This window comes from Suricata suricatta, chromosome X, assembly GCF_006229205.1.
Source record: "Suricata suricatta isolate VVHF042 chromosome X, meerkat_22Aug2017_6uvM2_HiC, whole genome shotgun sequence".
Classification (NCBI taxonomy): Eukaryota; Metazoa; Chordata; class Mammalia; order Carnivora; family Herpestidae; genus Suricata; species Suricata suricatta.
The window spans coordinates 39,172,756-39,188,945 of NC_043717.1; positions in this window are offsets into that span (position 1 = coordinate 39,172,756).

Consider the following 16,190-nt stretch of genomic DNA (forward strand, 5'->3'; position numbering starts at 1 on the left):
CATGAACCGAGAGAACATGACCTGAGCCGAAGTCAGATGATTAACTGACTGAGCCACCCAGGCGCCCCTTGTTTACTGTCATTCTCCTGGTGAGAATCCTAAGAGGCTTTGATTCTCAAGACATAGAACCCGATTTTCCTGCTGGTTTGGACAAGTTTCCCCCTTGTCTTTGTTACTCTACTTAGACTCATTGGTCTTCTGCTATTTGAACAGATAACATATCCCAGGGACCACACATTCCTTTCCGTTAGCCCTTGAAAATAACCTTCAGCTTTTGTTCTGCGCTATGGTTATTCCTAGCGCCTTAAAGTTGCTACTCTTGTAAAGGCCACGGTGATTAAAAAGCAAACAAACAAAACTCTCATTTTATAGCCCCAAAAGTCCTAATGCTTCCACTGAAGATTGTGGGCCAGCCAGGGAACAGTCTGTACCCCAGAAGGCGTATCTTTTGTTTCTTAGCCAAGTGATAAAACACGGGCCCCTGGAGCTCAACAGGATTATGACACGCTTTCTCCATTGTGAGGGAAAGTTTCAATTATATTCAGATTTAGTGGTAAAGGGCTTGCCTTCCAGTTCCTTGAAAAAGTAATAATCCGGGTGCGGTATGGAGGGTGGCATTTCATTAATCAGATTAGTGGACTGCCGATCCCAACATTCTCTGCTGCTTTACCAAATCAAATATAAGAGCTTTCTGTAGATGCTGCTAGACCAAAAGAGTCTCTCTCTCTCTTTCTGAGTATTAGTGATCACGTTGGTTTTGCAATGTGTGAGTGAATTGCAGGGTTTTTGTTCTCTTCCGGAAAAAAAAAAAAAAAGCTGAAAGGTGAGCTGGAGGATTTTGTGAACATAGTTCTTGTGTGTTTCTTAATGACTATTTTGCCTTCTAGATTGAGTGATTCACCTGCCTGAGAGGTAGCCAGAGAAAGGAGGCAGAATTGGGTTATAGCTCCCATTTGCTAGTCTTTGAGCAAAGAGTGGATACTCTTTATGGAATGGGCATTAAAGCATAGTTGGAACATTCTTATACATTTTAAGTTTGGCCTTTTAAACATTTGGATTTCAGACGATACATTACATTTACAGGATTGATCTCTTTTAAACTCTGTAAATATCCACTCCCCACCCAATTTTTGACGCTGCAAGGCAATATTTTGAATATTTTGAATCAAAATGTTCCATAATGCCCTCCCTTTATTAAAAATTGAACCATGGGTGCCAGGTGGCTCAGTTAAGCATCTGACTCTTGATTTGGGCTGAGGTCATGATCTCACAGTTGTGAAATGGGGCTCTGTATCGACTTCTCGCTGAGTGTAGAGTCTGCTTGGGATTCTCTCTCTCCCCCTCTCTCTTTCCACCCCTGCTCATGTGTGCCTTCTCTCGCTCAAAATAAATAAATATTTTTTAAGTAAAAAAATTAAAAATTCTCCCATAACAGTGAACAAGTATGTAATAATGCAGTCCTGTTCAGAAAAAGTCCTTCCATTGACACGTTTATATTGTGTGAACACTGTGGGATGTACCAATGCGGTTTTCTTATCATTTACAATTTTACAGTTTTCCAGTTACAACGCACATAGCATAGTAGAAACAAGTGGAGCCCTGGAGTCAAGAGCACTGGTTTGAGGTCCAGCTTCCTAATCAAGTGGTGCTCAGATCACCATGGCGAAGGGTCACGGAAGTTGGTGTATATGTTCATTCATAGCTTAATATTCCCCTAGACTTCTCAATGCACGCTGTCATAAAGATTCTAGCTGTAACTGGGATCTTTGGAGGAAACAAAGAAATCCAGAGAGGGATACTTCCTTCATAATTTCCAGAATTTTAACATGTGGAGTATATATAGGGGCATCTGAGTGGCTCAGTTGGTTAAGCATCTGATGTTGGCTCAGATCATGATCTCTCGGTCTGTGAGTTCAAGCCCTGAGTCGGGCTCTGTGCTGACAGCTCAGAGCCTGGAGCCTGCTTCTGATTCTGCGTCTCCCTCTCTCTCTGCCCCTTCTCTACTTGCCCTCTGTCTCTCTCTCAAAAGTAAATAAACATTAAGAAAAACTATGTAGGGTATATATAAAAACTAGATATTTGAGGGGTGCCTGGGTGGCTCAGTCAGTTAAGTGTCCTGCTTCTGCTCAGGTCATGATCTCACGGTCTGTGGGTTCGAGCCCCGCATCGGGCTCTGTGCTGACAGCTCAGAGCCTGGAACCTGCTTCGGATTCTGTGTCTCCCTCTCTCTCTGACCCTCCCCTGCTCGCACTCTCTCTCTCTCTGTCTCTCAAAAAAAAAAAAAAAGGAAGTCCAGCTCTTGATTTCAGCTCACGTCATGATCTCACAGTTCATGGGATCAACCCCCTGCATCAGGTTTCGCAATGACAGTGTGGAGCCTGCCTGGAATTCTCTCTCTCTATGCCCTTCCCCTGCTCATGCTGTCTCTGTCTCTCAAAACTAAATAAATAAACCTATAAACCAATAAAATCGTGTAGTGCCGACTTCAGTAATTCATGTACAACCATCACTACTTTTGCTATATCCATATACCAAATGAACGGTATTTACTTCATATGCTTCCTTTAACTGATGTACATTTTAAACATGCTTTATTATTATTTTTTTCATTAGGTAACTTCTATGCCCAATGTGGGGCTTGAACTCACAACCTCAAGATCAAGAGTCACATGCTCTATGGACTGAGCCAGCCAGGTGCTCCTAAGCGGATGCACATTTTGAAGGTTAAATAAAATGACACTCAGTCCTAAGTGCAGGGTGCATTTATCACTCATGGTAAGTGTGGACACAAGCGAAAAGAGACGGAGCCTTCCCCAGGCTCTACGGCACGTAGAAAGTCTCCGTCTGGAACTTGTGACGACAGAAGAAAAGGCCTCAGGCTGAGAGCCACCACCAAACAGTAGGATTTAGCTAGAATTCAATAAGACTATTTTTCCTTGTACTGACACCCAGTATAGAAAGGGGAAAAAATCAACTAACGTAGGAACACAAGTTTTGTGATTACGTTAACATTCTCCTTCAAGAACATAAATTGTTGAGGTGGCTGGGTGGCTCAGTCACTGAAACGTTTGAGTCTTGACCTCAGCTCAGGGCTTGATCTCAGGGTCACGAGTTCGAGCCCTGCATTGGGCTCGTGGAGCTTACTTTAAAAAAAAACATAAATTGTTAAATAAAGTTAGTCTTATTTAAGAAGATGTGAGTGAACGTGTTAGAATTCACATGTCACTACTTTTTATTGGCGTTCTTTTTTTAATGTTTAAAAAATTTTTTTTTAATTTTAATATATAGAGAGACAGCATGAGTAGGGAAGGGGCATAAAGAGGGAGACACAGAATAGGAAGCAGGCTCCAGGCCTCCAGTCGGATGCTTAACTAACTGAGCCACCCAGGCTCCCCACTACTCTTTAATTTAATCAGAGCAAGGGCACCTGGGTGGCTCAGTCGGTTAAGCATCCGACTTTGGCTCAGGTCATGATCTCGTGGTTTGTGGTTTCAAGCCCCACGTGGGGCTTTGTGCTGACAGCCTGGAGCCTGTCTTCCAATTCTGTGTCTCCTTCTCTGCCCCTCCCCTGCTCACGCTCGCTCTCTCTCTCTCTCTCTCTCTCTCTCTCTCTCTCTCTCTCAAAAATAAATAAAACATTAAAAATAAAAATAATTTAATCAAAGCAATTCCCAATTACTTTGGGATTTTTCAAAGAGCCAGACAGAAACTCAGAAAAACAATAGGAATGCCAGATAAAGAAATCAGATTTTTTAGTATTTTGTTTTTTCTAAAATATTTGAGGGGCGCCTGGGTGGTTCAGTTGCTTAAGCATCCGACTTCAGCTCAAGTCACGATCTTGCAGTGAGTTCGAACCCCACTTCAGATTCTGTGCTGACAGCTCAGAGCCTGGAGCCTGTCTTCCGATTCCGTATCTCCCTCTCTCTCTGACCCTCTCTCGCTTAGACTCTCTCTCTCAAAAATAAATAAACATTAAAAAAATTGTTTTAAGGGCGCCTGGGTGGCTCTGTCAGTTAAGTGTCCGGCTTTGGCTCAGGTCATGATCTCACAGTTTGTGGGTTTGAGCCTGGCGTCAGGCTCTGTGCTGACAGCTCAGAGCCTGGAGGCTGCTTCAGATTCTGTATCTCCCTCTCTCTGACTCTCCCCTGCTTGCACTGTCTATCTCTGTCTATCAAAAATAAACTTAAAAAAAACATAATAAAAAAATCATTAAAAATTGTTTTAAATATTCAAGACCATGTTAGATAACTAACTGTAGGTTGTTATACAAGTAACCCTTGAACTACGTACTAACTCGGCAGGTCCACTTTATCCACGGATTTGTTTTTATAAATGCAGCTCAGTGCGGTAAACATATTTTCTCTTTCTTATGACTTTCTGAATAAACTTTTCTCTAGCTTACTTGATTGTAAGAACACACTATATAGTAGATGGAACATGAAAAGTATGTGTCCATCAATTGTCATCAGTAAGACCTCCGGTCAGCCGTGAGCTATGAGTAGTTGGGCATTTGGGGGTCATAAGTTACATGCAGGTCTTGGACTGTGTGGGGTGGAGGCCAGCACTTTGAACCTCTGCTTTGTTTAAGGGTTAACTGTATAACTACGGTGCAAGTGTAAGTTGGATTAATGTATCTGATGAAACCCTGCTAGTGAAACAAGCTTTTGTTCTCCTGCTAATCACCCTTCCCCCAAGCCCGAATGTACGGCTCACAATGCGGGGGTGGGGCGGCAGCCTCAGAACAGAGATTGGGAGCAAGAGGGCAGCCGGGCGCAAAGCAGAAACTGTTCCAAATGCAGGAACGCCAGTGTGCGGGCGAAAGGCTGGTGCTGTGGATTAGTGTTGCTAACGTTACCAGAGCCCGTTACATAGTATCGTTTGGAGGCTGCGCATTTTCCCTAAGAGTGAAAATTGTCCTCTGTTCGCCTGCTTTAAGATTTAGTTTAATGTAACACTAAGGTTTCGCTTTATTTTTTATTTTAAATGTTTTTAATGTTTATTTTTGAGAGAGACAGAACACAAGCAGAGGAGAGGCAAAAAGAGATGGAGACATAGAATCCAAAGCAGGCTCCAGGCTCTGAGCTGTCAGCACAGAGCCTGGCGCAGAGCTTGAACCCACAAACCATGAGATCATGACCTGAGCTGAAGTCAGACGCTTGACCGACTGAGCCACCCAGGCGCCCCTAAGCTTTCACGTAAAAATATTTTTTAGGGGCGCCTGGGTGGCTCAGTCGGTTAAGCGTCCGGATTCAGCTCAGGTCATGATCTCACGGTTCGTGGGTTTGAGACCCGCGTCTGCTTCAGATTCTGTCTCCCTCTCTCTCTGACCCTCCCCTGCTCGTGCTCTCTCTCTCTCTCTCTCTCTCAAAAATAAATTTAAAAACATTAGAAATTTTTTTTTAAATTTTAATGTTTATTTATTTTTGAGAGAGAGAGAGAGGAGGAAGGAAGGACAGAGAGTGAGACACACATGCACACACAGAATCCGAAGCAGGCTCCAGGCTCTGAGTTGTCAGCACAGAGCGTGATGCAGAGCTTGAACCCATGAACCTCGAGATCATGAACTGAGCTGAAGTCAGATGTTTAACTGATTGAGCCAACCAGGCGCCCCAGCTTTCACTTCTAATTTTTTTTAATGTTTATTTATTTTTGAGAGAGAGAGACAGAGCAGGAGCAGGAGAAGGGCAGAGAGAGAGGGAGACACAGAAACCGAAGTAGGCTCCAGGCTCTGATGTGGGGCTCAAACCCACAGACTGCAAGATGGTGACCTGCCACACAGGTGCCCCAACAGACTCCTATCTTTAAACCAATTTTTTCTTGTTTAGGTCCTTTAAGACACTCTCATTCTACCTGCTTTCTCTGCTCCTATTCATTTGTTGGGCTTTCACTTAAAATTTTTAATTGCAGTATAATGAACATATAGTGTTATATTAGTTTCAGATACACAATTTAGTGATTCAACAACTCTATACCTCACTCAGTGCTCATTATGACAAGTGGACTCTTAATCCACTTTGCCTATGTCACCCCTCCCCCTTCCCACCTCCCCTATGGCAACCACCAGCTTATTCTCTGTATCTAAGAGTTATGCTTTAATTTTTGAAAGGGGAAAGGACTGGGCGCCTGGGTGGCTCAGTAAGTTAAGCGTCTAACTTCAGCTCAGGTCATGATCTCGCAGTTTATGGGTTCAAGCCCCGCATCAGGCCTCTGTGCTGACAGCTCAGAGCCTGGCGCCTGCTTCGGATTCTGTGTCTCCCTGTCTCTCTGCCCCTCCCCTCTCATGCTCTGTTTCTCTCTATCTCAAAACTAAATTAAAAAAACATTTGAAAAATGTTTAAAAAATAAAAATAAAAAAAGAAAGGGGAAAGGAATCACAGACTAAAGAGTAAGAATATATTCTCTGTTGTCATTGCTGTTGCTCCAGCAACTACAGCTGGTGTAAGGAGCCCAACTTTAGGTGGAAGAAAGGGACATCATCAATCCCAAGTCTCCACCTAGGATTTTGGACAAGGCACCTTGCAGTGTGGTGTCTCCATTTCTTTTTGTTTTTAGTTTTTTTAGTGTTTATTTTTGAGAGAGAGAGAGAGAGAGAGAGACAGAGAGACACAGAGAGAGAGAGAGTGCACAAGAAAGGGAGGGGCACAGAGAGAAGGAGACACAGGATCTGAGAGCAGGCTCCAGGCTCTGAGCTATCAGCACAGAGCCTGACGCAGGCCTTGAACCCATGATCTGTGAGATCATGACCTTGGCCAAAGTGAGACACATAACAGACTGAGACACCCAGGCGCCTTTTTAAAATGAATGTTTATTTATTATTTATTTTGAGAAAGAGAGAGAGAGAAAGAGAAAGTATCCCAAGCAGGCTCCATGCTCTCAGCGCAGAACCTGATGTGGAGCTTGATTTCATGAGCCGTGAGATCATGACCTGAGCTGAAATCAAGAGTTGGATGCTTAACCAACTGAGTCACCCAGGAACCCTGAGGTGACTCCATTTCTGACCTGTAAGACGGGTACAAAATTCTGTGTCCATGTGATTTGGACTGTTGTTGGTCTAACTAACCTCTGAAAACCGTTTTCTCTGTAAAATGTCTGTGATCTTGGGGCACCTGGGTTTGGCTCAGGTCGTGATCTCATTCACAAGTTTGAGCCCCAGGTCGGGCTCTGCACTGCGGAGCCTGCTTGGGATTCTCTTTCTCTCCCTCTCCCTCTGCCCCTCCTGTGTGTGTGCGCGCTCTCTCTCTCTCTCTCAAAATAAATAAACTTTTAAAACATGTGATCTGCATTCTAAGATTACACTGATGAACTAATTTCTTTCCATTGGGTTTTCTTTTAGAGAAATGGCAGTTAGGGGCGCCTGGGTGGCTCAGTCGGTTAAGTGTCTGACTTTGGCTCAGGTCATGATCTCGCGGTTTGTGGGTTCGAGCTCCACATCAGGCTCTCTGCGGACAGCTCAGAGCCTGGAGCCTGCTTCCGATTCTGTGTCCCTTCTGTCTCCTCCTCCACTCCTGCTCTGTCACTCTCTCAAAAAAAAATTAAATAAACATCAGAAAATATTAAAAAAAAGAAAAATTGCAGTTATGGTTTCCTGCCTTGCCTTTTAGAATCGCTTAAGTGACCCCCAAAACCCCAGGGGGCTCACAATGACATGCCACAGAGTTCTGCACCCCTCACAGGTGGCCCCATGCATCTGGGCAAGTGTGAGTCAGGGAGCTGACGTGGGCAAATTTAAGATAAGATGACACAGGGAAGGTGTGTCATCAAAATGCCAAAGTGTGAGAAAGCGTACATTCTCCCTCGCCTTTCTACACTTCATGTCACTCAGGTAACCAGCTCGTAAGCAGCCCTGTGTGGCCGTTGCTAGGCTAGCCCGTCATGTCCACACATTCCGCCAGGACAGACACAGGAAGCCCAAATGCATTTGGTTTATTACTTACAGAGCCAGCCAAAGTAAGCCAAGCATGCTGACACCTGCCACGACGTCCCTAGGGCCACGGGGTGACTCTCGACCAGAGCAGCCTGACACAGGTCGTGAGTTGCGTTGTCATTGAACAGCCAACTCTAAACCACAGCCAAGCAGTTTTGGAAACTTATGAAGAAGCCTGCAGCCCGACCCCCGTGTGGTCTTGGGTGGGTGGGGGGAGTCCAGTCTGCACCAGAGCTAGGGGGGCCAGGGAAACCCCTCACCGGGCTCCCCACCAGGCTGCTTGTCCCAGGGATGATGGCAGCGCTCCCTGCCAAGACCCCTGTCAGACTTGACTCCAGCCTTCGCCTTGTGGCCTGTGTGAGGCTGTGCAAAGTCACCACGGGGCCACGGCAGACACAGCTGTTGCCCTACAGTGGCACGGCCCGCTGTCTCATGCATTCAGCTCACAATTCTTTTTTTAATGTTTATTCATTTATTTTGAGAGCCTGTGTGTGAAACAGGGAAGGGGAGAGAGAGACAGAGAGAGGGAGACAGAAGACCTGACGTCTGCTGTGCTGTCAGCACAGAGCACGATGCAGGACTCGAACCCACCACTGGCGAGATCATGACCTGAGCCAAAGTCTGACGCTCAACTGACTGAACCACCCAGGCGCCCCTTGCTTCTGCTTGTAGGTTCGTAACTACCTCAACAGCAGCATTTTGTTGACCTGGGGTCTACAACAAGGTTTTCACAGCATTGCAAGATGACAGGACAAGTCAGGGGTCCTACAGGCAAGAGCCAAGGAAGCCTAATGGTCCCCCCACCAACTCCCCTCTACACCAAAACCCCTGGGTCTGAGGTGTTCCTTCCCCAGCAGCCCAAGAGATCACTGTCCTTTTGTGGCCATGTGGTGGGAATGCCTGGTCTCTGCCGCCCACTCCTTCTCATCTCCCCCCGAATCTGGTGTGTCTAAACTCCTCCTGAGATGGCCCAGTGATTTCTTCTCTGTGGAGCTTGTGTCTTCCTAGGGACATGTGCACCCCTCCAGGGCCAACTTTGAATCATCCCCCCGTCCCTACTGACCTGCTGGCTAATGGGATGGGAAGAGAAACACCAGGTCAGTGTCTCCTGCCCCCCATCTCTTCTCAGCCAGTCACCATAACCCGCTGGTAGGAGGGGAAGAGATAACATGAAAAGAACACTTTGTGTGGTCAGAGTCTCTCTTTTTTTATTTTAATGTTTATTTATTTTTGAGAGTGAGTAGGGGAGGGGCAGAGAGAGCGAGGTAGTCAGAGGATCTGAAGCAGGCTCTGTGCTGACAGCAGAGAGCCTGATGTGGGGCTTGAACTCACAAACTCTGAGATCATGACCTGAGTCTAAGTTGGATGCTCAACTGACTGAGCCAGCCAGGTGCCCTGTGGTCAGAGACCCTTACAGCCAGTCTGGGCCTCTGCCTCTTACCCCCAGCTTTGGAGCTAAACATTTTCTTTAAATGGGAGGTTCTCCTATGGAGAATTGCCATGTGTCGAGCCCATACTGCCTGGATGAAATGTGTGCTCTTTGGGGTGCCTGGCTGGCTCAGGCCATGGAACATGTGACTCTTGGTCTCAGGGGTGAGAGTTCAAGCCTCACATGTGGTGTAGAGTGTACTTAAAATTTAAAAAAAAATTAACATGTGCTCTCTTAGGAGGTGAGCCTTGGTGGCCCAGTTATTTTCAATTTTTTCTTTCATAAATCCATCTTATTTTGTATTTATTATTTTTAAAATTTATTTATTTATTTTGAGAGAGAGAGAGAGAGAGAGCACAAGCGAAGGAGGGACAGGGGGAGAGGGAGAGAGACAATCGCAAGCAGGCTCCACGCTGTCAGTGCAGAGCCCAAAGTTGAGGTTGAGCTCCTGAACCATGAGATCATGACCTGAGCCAAGATTAAGAGTTGGATCCTCGGGGCGCCTGGGTGGCTCAGTCGGTTAAGCGTCCAGCTTCGGCTCAGATCAGGATCTCATGGTTCGTAGGTTCGAGCCCGGAGTCGGGCTCTGTGCTGACAGCTAGCTCAGAGCCTGGAGCCTGCTTCAGATTCTGTGTCTCCCTCTCTCTCTGACCTTCCCCTTCTCATACTGTCTCTCTCTGTCTTTCAAAAATAAATAAAAAACATTAAAAAAAATAAAAAGTTGGATCCTCAACCGACTGAGCCACCCAGGCGCCCCCATTTTATTTACTTATTTATTTAAAAATTTTTAAGTTTATTTTTGAGAGAGAGAGAGAGAGAGAGAGAGAGAGAGAGAGAGAGAGAGAGAGAGATCACAAGCAGAGGAAGGGCAGAGAGAGGGAGACACAGAACCTGAAGCAAACTCCAGGCTCCCAGCTGTCAGCTCAGAGCCCCATGCGGGACTCAAACCCACGAACCACAAGATCAAGACTCGAGCCGAAGGCAGACACTTAACTGATGGAGCCTCCCAGGTGCTCCTCCCATTTAATTTATCTTTTAATGGCATTCATAACTGGAGGAGATACAGGGCATGGAATATTCAGCGAATGGTCCTCTGCTGGGTAACCTTTACTAAGAGGTGGCCCCACTTGGTGTGATCAGATGTGTTTGGATAACCTGAAATGTGGCCCAGCCCAGCAAGGAGTCCTTGCATAGTATGTCCCCACCTGCCATTCATACCAGAGTGACAGTGCCAGATCCTGAAGAGGCGCCCAATGAGGTCAGTCTCCCCCCCCCACCTCAAGAGGTGGGGAGGGAAGGACCCTAGAAGGTCTATTGTCAGGACCAGCAAGGCACCATGCTCTGGGTGATGTGCCCTGAAGCTGTCTTTGTCACTGACGGTGTGACTGGTAGTCTCAGTACATTTGCTGGTTTTCCTGGGTTTCTTGTGCTGGAATCACTAGTGCCTGCTCTAGGCGGGCCCCGTCCAGAACTGTTGCCAGGGAACCATGCTCTGTGCGGCTGTGTCCAGGCCTCTGTGGTCCTTACCCAGGCAGTGCAGTGCCAGCTACCTGGTTGGTCCCTTGACACATCATGAAAGAGTTCTGTTCTGTGGCATCAGTTCACACGGGTCACAAACGGGGGCGTGGGTCTTGTGCAATCTTCTGCCATAATGTTTGTCCCCACAGAGGCTGGCACTCCATCAGCCAGTGGCCTTGCCACCAGGCTACCGTCCGTGAGTTCAGGGCTGCCCCCCAGCCTTGCAGACTCTGCCCACAGAACACGGTCCCTTTCTCCATGCCCATGAGTTTTTCATTCTTCATTTTGAAATAATAAATCCATACGAAGTTGCTGCCAAAAAGTGATACCAAGAGATGCCTTGGGTCCTTTATTCAGCCTCTGCGTGACTATAGTACAGTATCGAAAAGAGGAAATTGACATTCGTACCATCCGCCAACTTTATTCAGATTTCGCCAGCTTTGCGTGTGCTTGTGTGTGTGTGTGTGTGTGTGTGTGTGTGTGTGTGTAGTGCTGTGCAATTTCGTCACCTGTGTGGATTCATGGACCAACCACTGCGGTCAAGACACACCATTGTTCCGTAAGCACAAAGAGCCTGGGGCTTTGCCTTTACAGTCCCCCTCCCCCTTTCCCGTCCCCTTGGCAACCACTAATCCGTTCTCCATCTCTATAATTGTGTTATTTCGAGAATGTTACATAAATGGAATCATACAATATGAAACCTTTTGAGATTGGCGTTTTCCACTCAGCATGATCCCTTTGAGATTTGACTAAGGTTTTGCGTATTTCAATAGACCGTTGCCGTTGGTCCCTGGGCATACTCCATCCTGGATGAATGTGTTCGCCGTTTGTTTTAACCAGTCACCCACTGAAGGACATCTGGGCTAAGTCCAGTGTTGGTCTCTTATGAACAAAGCTGCTAAGACCACTCACGTACAGGTCTTTGTGTTAATATGAGTTTTCCTTTCTCTCAGATAAATGCCCAGGAATGCAATGCACGACCATATGGCGGTTGCATGTTTACTTTTATAAGAAACTGCTGAAATCGTTTCCTGACTAGCTGTATCGTTTTGCAATCTCCCTAGCAAGGTAGAGTTAACCCTTCAACAACACAGGGTTGAACTACGTGAGTCCGCATACCAGTGGATACTTTCCCCCATAAATACAGTACAGAACTATAACTGTATTTCTTCTGTTTTGTGAATCTCTTAACAACATTTCCTTTTCTCTTGCTTACTTGATTGCAAGAATGCAGTATATGATACATATACAAAATATGTGCTCATCGATGGTTTATGTTACCAGTAAGACTTTTGGTCAACAGTGGGCTATTAGTGGTTAAGTTTTGGGAGAGTCACAAGCTATGCACAAATATTTTTACTGTGGAGGGAGGTCAGTGCCCCTAACTCCTGCGTTGTTCAAGGGTCAGCCGCATAGGTGATCTAGTTTCTCTGCATCTTCTCCAGCATTGAGTATTGTCACTACTTTTTATTTTAGCCATTTCGATAGTTGTGGATGGATGTCTCATTGTGGTTTTCAAACGCATTTCTCTGGTGGCTAATGATGCCAACATCATTATTTGCCACCTATGTATCTTCTTGGGTGAAATGTTTCTTCATGTCCTTGGCCCCTTTTTGCTAATGAGATTGTTTGGTCTTCCGTTTGGGTTGTTTGGTTGAGTTTTGAGAGTTTAAAAATATTTTTTAGATATGGGGTGCCTGGGTGGCTCAGTAGGTTGGGAGGCTGGCTCTTGGTTGAGGCTCAGGTCATGATCTCACAGTTTGTGGTAGCGAGCTCTCTGTGTGGGGCTCTGCACTGACAGTGTGGAGCCTGCTTGGGATTCTCTCTCCCTCTCCCTCTGCCCCTCCCCTGCTCGTTCTCTCTTTCTCTCTCAAAATAAATAAATAAAATTTAAAAAATTTTTAGATGCAAGTTCTATGTTGGATATATGTTTTGCAAATATTTTTCCCAGTCTGTAGCTCATCTTTTCACTTCTTTGAGGGCATACTTTTTTTAGTTTTGATGAAGTCCAATTTGTCACATTTCCCTTCTATTGTGCTTTTGGTAGTGTCATGTATAAGAACTCTTTGTCTAGCCTGGTGTCCTGAAGATTTTCTCCTGTTTATTTTTTCTTCTTTAATTTTTTGTTTTATTTACTTTTGAGCGAGAGAGAGAAAGAGAGAGAGAGAGAGTAAGAGCAGGGGAGGGACAGAGAGAGAGGGAGATACAGAATCCAAAGGAGGCTCCAGGCTCCGAGATGTCAGCCCAGAGCCTGATGCGGGGCTTGAACCCACGAACCATGAGATCATGGACAAAATTGGACACAACCGACTGAACCACCCAGGTGCCCCTCTGGTCCTTATTCTAAGAGAACACAAAGATAAAGCAGATAACATTTCCTCTCAAAGGCAAATATCCATTATTAGTAAATAAACAACAAAAAAGACAATCATCTTCTCCGTTTTGAAAATTTTTCATTTTCAATTCCCAAGTGTAATATTATACTTACTTTTAGGCCACAGGCACATAAGCTAATGTGTATCTGCATGGCTAAGTCACATAAATTCTGAATCCCTTTTGTTTTTTAATTTATTTTGGAGCAAGAGAGATAGTGCAAGCAGGGGAGGGTCAGAGAGAGAGGGAGACACAGAATCTGAAGCAGGCTCCAGCCTCTGAGCTGTCAGCACAGAGCCCGACACGGGGCTCAAACCCACGAACCGTGAGATCATGACCTGAGCCGAAGCCGGACGCTCAACCGACTGAGCCACCCAGACGCCCCAATTCTGAATCCCTTTTATAGTTTTCCTAATCAAATGAAAATAATCTCATTGATGTTTTTTTCCCCTCTGGATGACATATTTAGACAGAAGATTACTCATGGCCACGAACATAAGTAGCTTTTCTGTCTGTTACTATGATATTGATATTGTGATTTATAATAAGAAATACTACTTATTTGATCTTTGCCGTGGGTTCCTTAATTAGTGGGAGAAATAGGGAGGGGGTGTCCCCTGCATCTTCTCCAGGAACCAGAAGTCTGACTGTTGGAATTTGTCAAATGATGGGTTTTTTTGCATCAATTGGTATGATCATATGATTTGTCTTTTGTTGATAATGGTGGATTACATTGAGTTTTGAATATTGAACTGGTCTTTCATACTTAGAATAAATCCCACTAATTTATGGTATACTGTAGAATTCTTTTTAAACATTGCTGGGGGTGGGGGTCACCTGGATGGCTCAGTCGGTTATGTGTCGGACTCTCGACTTCGGCTTGGGTCATGATCTCAGGGTTGATGGGATTGAGCCCTGCATTGGGCTCTGCTCTTGAAATGTGGAACCTGCTTGGGATTCTCGCTCTCTCCCTCTCTCTGTGTCTTCCTTGTTCTCGCTCTCTCTCTCTCTCAAAAATAAATAAGTAAATAAAATTTAAAAAATAAAAATAAAAACGAAACATTCCTGGATTCGATTTGCTAATATTTTGTTGAATATTTCTGTGGTTGAGGTCATGAGACCGCTCAGTCTGCAGTTTTCTCTTTTTTTGTGCCTTTGCCCCCGGTTTTGGGAGCAAATCAAACAGGCCTCACAAAATGACGTGGGAAATGTTTTCTTATCTGGAAGAGATTCTCTAAAATTGGTACTACTTTCTCTTTAAATGTTTGGTAAAATTCTCCAGGGAAGACCTCTGGCCCTGAAGATTGCTTTTTTGAGGGCAAAAAGAACACATTTAATCTCTTTAATGGTTACAGGACTATTTGGATAAGTTTAATAGTTTGGTACTTTTAGAGCACTTGGTTGATTTCTTCTAAGTTGTTGAATTTATGAGCATAAAGTTGTTCATAGTATTGTCTTATTTTTTTAAAAATTTATTTATTTTGAGAGACAGAGAGCAGGACAGAAGCAGAGAGAGAATCCCAAGCAGGCTTCACACTGCCAGCGCAGAGCCTGACGTGGGACTCGAACCCATGAACTATGAGATCATGACCTGAGCCAAAGTCGGACACTTAACTGACGGAGTCACCCAGGTGCCCCAAACCTTAATTTTTTAAAGTTTATTTATTTATTTTGAGGGGGAGAGGAGCAAAGAGAAGGGGAGAGAGAGAATCTCAAGCCGACTCCACACTAGCACAGGTGCCGTGTCCATGCAAAGTTTTAAATAGTTCCGTTTTGTTTTTTGTGGTTGGACCGCTGCAAGTGGGCCAGAGTGCCCCATCAGATTTTAGCTTTGTTGATCTGCCAGTGAATTGGGTCCTGTTATCCTCAGGAATCTTGATGTACCAAGGCAAATGCCAGGTGCAAGACTGCGGCAGAGATCACGGCTTTAGTGGGGACTGATGTTCGCTACAGGCGCCAGTCTGCATAATTATCAGCTACTGACACTTGTAGTTCAAAAGGTTTATTAGGCCTGACTGGCCTAAGCAGGATATTTAAAAAAAAATTTTTAAACTTTATTTCATCTTACTTTTATTACTATTATTATTATTACTATTATTTTAAAGAAAGCAGACTGCCAGGTGCAGCACCTCATTTAGATGGGTCTGGAGTCCTGGAAGCTTGTCTGCCCTACGTTCTCCCACAAATGGACCTTGAGAGTTTATTTGGAGGTTTTAGCAGGGGAGCACAACTACTCGTATACCCTTGACCAAAGAACGGTCCTGCTCTACCTGGAAAGGTTGTCCTCTTTGACCAAGCATGCAGCTTCGGGAGGGACACCCATGGAGCGGTGATGGAGGAAGGGGACACTTGCCTAGCCAGCCAGATCAGCCAAATCAAACCTGGCGATCAATGGGGCGACAAATGTCATAGCCAGAGTGCCCTCGCATCCTGGACATTTTTTAAAGCACTTCCATCTCTGTTAGGTTATTCTTTAATACAGTGTTTAGCCACCCCTCCCCCATCTTGTGTTATTTTAGTTCGCCCATCTGATTGAGCTGGGGAAGCCGGACCGGGTCCTGGCCATATCTTATCCTACTGCAACTGTTTCAATTGCTGGTGTTTTCCCACTGGAAACATGCCTCACAATCAGAAGTATTATTACTCCTACTTAAACTTTCTGTTACTCCAGTGCTCTCAGCAGCATCTGTTTCGACCATTTAGGTGTGTGTCCATCAAGGAAAACACGACACAGTTTGAGTAAGTATCAGCTATGGTGAGTTCCCAGTGATAACCTGAAAGGGTGTCACAGATCTGATATTGATCTATTAGGAGAGAGTGGGGGTAATGACTTTTTGGTAACAAGACTTTCCCAGAAGTTATAAGTCTGGCATGCAAGAGTGGTTTCTGACTAGAGACACAGAGTCCTCCACTTTTTAAGGGACAATAGGTTGTGTTCTTTGGCTT